This window comes from Neolamprologus brichardi, chromosome 3 (genome assembly GCF_056152115.1).
Source record: "Neolamprologus brichardi isolate AB-2024 chromosome 3, ASM5615211v1, whole genome shotgun sequence".
NCBI classification, from domain to species: Eukaryota; Metazoa; Chordata; class Actinopteri; order Cichliformes; family Cichlidae; genus Neolamprologus; species Neolamprologus brichardi.
The window spans coordinates 21,520,824-21,526,933 of NC_142106.1; the positions used below are offsets into that span (position 1 = coordinate 21,520,824).

The window sequence follows — 6,110 nt, forward strand, 5'->3', positions numbered from 1 at the left end:
ATTTAACGGCCGTTTCACTAAACCCTTACGCCGGGTTAGACCAAAACAGTGTTTTCTCACCCTCAGTCGTCTTTTGCTGGTTGTTCAGGTCGTCTGGCTGGATCCCAGCGTCGTGGACCAGAAATAGTTCACCGGCCTGGACCCGAATTAAAGTCACCTCTACCTGGAGAGGGCTGTCGACAGACTTCGGTGCTGGCTTCCCACGACGTCAGGATACAGCAGTCAGACCTTGGATTTGGAGTCACAGAAACGTGTCTGTTGTTTCCATCACTAAGCTCGAAGGACCAATTTAAATGACAGGGGATTTCTAAGAATCACCCCACAATTCTTCAGCTGAGACACCCGAGTTAGAAAACACAAAGACTGCAGTTGTCTTTACTCGTGAGGACGGTCATAGAGCGCTGTATCACTGTCTGCGTTCTTTATTTATACAAGCTTGTGTCTGTGTGTGTGTGTACAAAGGTAGCAAAGTTATTCTAAGAACTCAGAGGTGCGGTTCCCCTTTTCTAAATCTGTATGTTCTTAGAAAAGAGGAAGCTGTTAGTTGCTAAATAAGTTTATCACACAAGAGTTCATGTAAAAAGTCACGTAGACATGTGGATTGCTTAGTGATCAATAAAAAGACACATTTCGTGTAGCTGATCACACTATGTACAATTGTCTTCTGACAAGTTGCTAAGACCACAAAACCTACATCATTAAATGATTTTAGGCCTGTTGATTTAACATCCTTAGTGATGAAGTCCTTTGAAAAACTGCATACAGGCCTCGTAGAGGTGTTGATGATGCAGTGGTCACTCTGTTGAACTTCCTCTATCGCCATCTTGATGGCGCCAAAGCTCATGCTCGGCTCTTATTTATTGATTTTTCTTCAGCTTTTAATATAATCCAGCCACATCTTTTAGTTGATAAGCTTCTTAATCAGTTTAAACTTGATTTTAATCTCGTTGGTTGGATTTTAGACTTTTTAACTGACAGATCTCAGTGTGTGAGAGTAAACAGCTGTTTCTCCAAACAGCTGAACTCTTCTACTGGCTCACCACAAGGTTGTTGTCTCTCTCCTCTACTGTATATTTTGTACACTAATGACTGTTGAAGTACACAGGCCAACAGGCATTTCATTAAATATGCAGATGACACAGTCATTGTAAGCCTCCTTCATGGTGAAGAGGATTCACATGGACCTGTTGTGGATGAGTTTGTTTCGTGGTGTGATCAGTCCTTCTTAATGATTAACACCTTGAAAACCAAGGACATGGTTATTGACTTCAGGAAGTCATCCCCACATCCTGCACTAACAGTGGTAAATGGTGCAGCCATTGAACTGGTGGACAGTCATAAGTATTTGGGGGTTGTTCTTGATAAGTCTCTGTCCTTTGAGTCACATCTTGCTGCTACAGTGAAAAAAGGTTCAACAAAGACTGTACTTTTTAAGGAGGTTGCAAGGTTTTTCAACTAAAATGATGAATCTTTTTTATAAAAGTTTTATTGAATCTGTTTTAACTTTCTGCATCATTGCTTGGTACGGTAATATGTCCCTGAATAATAAGACCAGACAACCTGGTTAAAGTGACTGGTCAGATTTCAGGGAGGTCTCAGGTCCAGCTTGTGGACTTTTATAACAGGCAGGTGCTTAGGAAGGCAACCTCTGTCCTGTTGTGCTCAGGTCATCCTCTCTTTAATGATTTTCAACTGCTTCCATCAGGTCGTCGTTATAAAGTGCCTGCAGTGAAGACAAAGAGACATAGATTGTCTTTTGTACCTACTGCTATTATCATAGTTAATAACACTAAACCATAAGTGTTGTTGCCATTGCACATTGCACTTTTTTGATGAAAAATCGAGGTTGTTTTCTCAGGATTATATTATATTATATTATTTTGGAGTGTGTATGTGATGTGTTGGTTGTTTGTACGGACATACTGCAAATCAATTTCCCGTTAGGGACAATAAAGTTACCAATAACAACCTGAAACCTGTTAATGTTCTAATTTAACAGCAGATTTCTCCACATGCAGGGCAGAGAAATTCCTGCATCTGTCACACAAAAAGTGGAAAATATCTTTGTTTGACATTTTAATCACAATAACAAAGAAATAAACTGTTGGTAGATCCACTTTTTACAACGAATCATTCCATCCATCCATCCATTCGCTTCCGCTTATCCTTTTCAGGGTCGCGGGGGGCGCTGGAGCCTATCCCAGCTGTCATAGGGCGAGAGGCGGGGTACACCCTGGACAGGTCGCCAGTCTGTCGCAGGGCCAACACACAGTTACAGACAACCATTCACACTCACATTCATTCGCACATTCACACCTAGTGACAATTTGGATTATCCAATTAACCTATCCCCACAAGCTGCATGTCTTTGGACGGTGGAAGGAAGCCGGAGTACCCGGAGAGAACCCACGCAAACACGGGGAGAACATGCAAACTCCACACAGAAAGACCCCGGCCTGATGTTGGAATTGAACTCAGGACCTTCTTGCTGTGCGGCAACAGTGCTAACCACCGTGCCACCGTGCTGCCCACGTTTGACATTTTAATCACAATAACAAAGAAATAAACTGTTGGTAGATCCACTTTTTACAACGAATCATTCATCAGTAAAAATCGGACTCAAATCAAATACAATTTTCTATACATATAAAAAAATCCAACCCTGCAGGGGTCAAACATCTGATCAAACACCAGGGTTGGACACAGACTTTCTAATCTGACATCACAAAGTTATTCTGAAGCTGTAAATCTAATTAAAAACTCCCCAAAACTACTATGAGAAAACCCTTAAAAGGTTCAGTGATAGAAGAAAAATCCTTTACATATAAAATCAACAGAGGTTCCTGATAAATAGACTAATAAACAGAGAATAGCTGAACAGTTTCTGTGACACAGACGTAAAAATGCATAAATGCTCCATGATTTTCATTTCTATCCATCATCTTGAACACTGACTATAAATGTGTTCACGTCATTATTGTGTGATTTGGTTTCTTCTCGTGTCTCCTTCAGTGCAAATAAAGGACTATTAGAGTGTGTGCTGTGTGTTTTTCTGAAGCATGACAATCCTTTCCAACAAGTATTTCCAGCTGTTTGTCTCCACTCTGCACTTTAGTCTTTCTTCCTGTCATGTCTGTGTTTGACCACCAGGTGTCTCCCTCAACTCATTTTCTCCAAATCAGAAGCATCACATTTGTGGAGATGCTCTGCCTGCCAGACACAGCTCAGGGCAAAGAAACATGTCTATCCTCCACAATATACAGGCCTGTATCATTTATTGTCTGTATTTAAATGTAAAAATGATCGAGTGTGATCAAACTTTTCATATGAAAAATAATATTAAATGTCAAACATTAAGTATTTAATTTTTGTTACATTTTAAAAGTTCAAACCTCAAACACATTAAGTTTACAGTCATATATGATCAAGAAAATCAACAATCTTCACATTTCAGAAACTGGAACCAGCTTTAAATGTGACTAAAATAATGATAAAACAATCAATTCTCTGATCGTTGACTAACTGAAGAATCACTGCAGCTCCAATATATTGTTGCATTTGACAACCCACTACAGCAACTACAGAATAAAACCACTAACCAGACTGATGACAGATTTCAAACATGCTGAATATGAAGAGTAGTATCATTTAAACTCACATGATTATCAGCCATAAGAACAAATTCAGATTTATATTGATGTAAGGTATATAAATGTAAGTACAGTTTGAATCAGTGCAATATTATTTTCACACATCAATGGACCACTGAACTTCTCAGCTTCTAAAATGTAAAACCTCATTTAGAAACTACACAAGTACATATAATGGTCAGGGATCAACATGAACCTGTCTTCTCTGTTTATTTGACTTTGATCAACTCTGCAGTGTCTCCATTATACAACCCAAGACAAAGTCCAGCATAGAGCGGCTGAGTGAATGTGGTCTGGACTCTGTGGAGGAGAGTCATGGTTTCAGAGACGCTGTAGAAAGACAGAATACCTGCTCTGTGATCCAGGTACACTCCTACTCTGGAGGACCGAGGACCTGAGAGGACAGTGTGGACTTTGTTGTGAAGAAATGTAACAATATTTGTGTAACAATATAATGCCCAAGATTTGTCATTGTATCCAAATCCACAGTCATCGCCCGTCCCTGCTCTGCTGATATTCTTGTATGCGACTGCTACATAAACTCCTCCCCCTCTCCACTCCACCTCCCAGTAACAACGTCCAGTCAGACTCTCTCTACTCAGGACCTGACAATATACAGTGAATCTGTCTGGATGATCAGAATAAGACTGTTGTTGTTCCATAAATGTTGCTTTTCTGTTCCCCTCAGATAATAACAGATGTGTGTTTGCTGTGTTTGGATCCAGTGTGATTTCACGTGAATATTTTAAGAATCCAGCTCTGGTCTTTGGCTCTGGTGGTGACAGTAAAACATCCACTTCAGTGACTGTCAGTGAGATGTTTGTCCATTCCTCTCTCAAAATGTCCTGTAGTATATCTCTTGTCTCTGACACAGCTGCTGTCACATCCTCAAAGTACCTCAGAGGACGAATATTGATGCTGGACGAGTGTGTAGACTCACTGAGTGCTGACAGTGAGGGATAGTTGTGTAGAAACTGGTTGTGATCCTCTGTGTGTGAGAGCTGCTCCAGCTCGCCGTCTTTCCTCTTCAGCTCAGCGATCTCCTGCTCCAGCTTCTCCTGAAGCTCTTTGACTCGACTCACTTCAGTTTCCTGCTGGGATCTGACCTGCTGCTTCACATCAGAGCTTCTTTTCCGGATGAGACGGATCAGCTCAGTGAACATCTTCTCACTGTCCTCCACTGCTTTATCAGCAGAGCCATTGATGGCCTCCACCTCCTGTTGAAGCAGCTTCACATCTTTCTCTCGCTCCTGGATTCTCTGCTGGATGTTTAGTCGTCTCACCTCGAGCTCCTTCTGCTTCTCAGTCCTTTCTGCTGCAGCTGGGACTGTTTCATGGCCTTTATGTTCATCCATTGTGCAGAGATAACAGATACTCTGCTGGTCAGTACGACAGAAAATCTTCATCACCTCATCATGACGAGAGCAGATGTTCTCCTGGAGCTTCACAGAGGTTTTAACCAGCGTATGCTTTTTAAAAGTTTGAGATTCATAGTGAGGTTGGAGGTGTTTCTCACAGTAAGAGGCCAGACAGACTAAACAGGACTTGAGGGCTTTCAGCTTCCTCCCAGTGCAGAAATCACAGGCCACATCTTCAGGTCCAGCATAGCAGTGATCAGCTGGAGCAGCTTGGAGTCCAGTCTTCTTCAGCTGCTCCACTAAAGCTGCAAACATGACGTTTTTCTTCAGGACAGGCCTCGGTGTGAAAGTCTTCCTGCACTGAGGGCAGCTGTGGATTCCCTTCCTGTCCTCTTCATCCCAGAAACCTTTAATACAGTTCCTGCAGTAGCTGTGTCCACAGGCTGTAGTCACCGGATGCTTCAGTAGATCCAAACAGATGGAACAAGAGAAGGTTTCTCGGTCCAGCTGAACTCCTTTCTGCGCCATTTCTCCTCTCAGTGTAAGTGACTGTGTGAGTTTCTCTTCCTTATAACTGAAACTAGTCTGAGCTCTGATCTCAACAACATGTTTCTGCAGTGAATGGAGCCTGTCAGCTCTTACATGTCACCACATGTTGGTTACACCCATCTTCAAAGTGCAGATCTGAAGGGGAGGGAACGAGGAAACATGTGGACAGAGAGGAGGTGCTGTGTTTAAGAGCAGGAAGAAAAGGGAGGGTTATCAGGCTGTGCTTCACTCCAGGAAGAGGAGCAGTTTGAGAGCGATACTGTGTGTTTAACCCTTTTTTATTTACTGCTCACATCAACTTTTAAGCTTGTTAACACTTTCTTCTATATAAATAAACTTCAGTTTAGAAATGTCAGAGTTCTCACTGAAGTTATCAAACAGTCCTTCAGTTTCAGTCAATGCAGGAGGATAATGATCCTAAACATACAGATAAGGCAGCCACTGACATGATGCTTATGTTGCATTTAAGTTTATGTTCATTTCAATTGTTTCTCTCCCTCAAACACCATCAGAGGTGAGAGGGTGCAGCAGGTGTAGTAGTTGGTATATGAGT

General features: G+C 41.8%; 1 pseudogene; it reads right to left on the bottom strand.

Annotated features, from left to right (window-relative positions):
- Positions 1-3,684: 3,684 nt before the first annotated feature.
- Positions 3,685-5,536, bottom strand: LOC148103867 (tripartite motif-containing protein 16-like; annotated as a pseudogene).
- Positions 5,537-6,110: the final 574 nt, after the last annotated feature.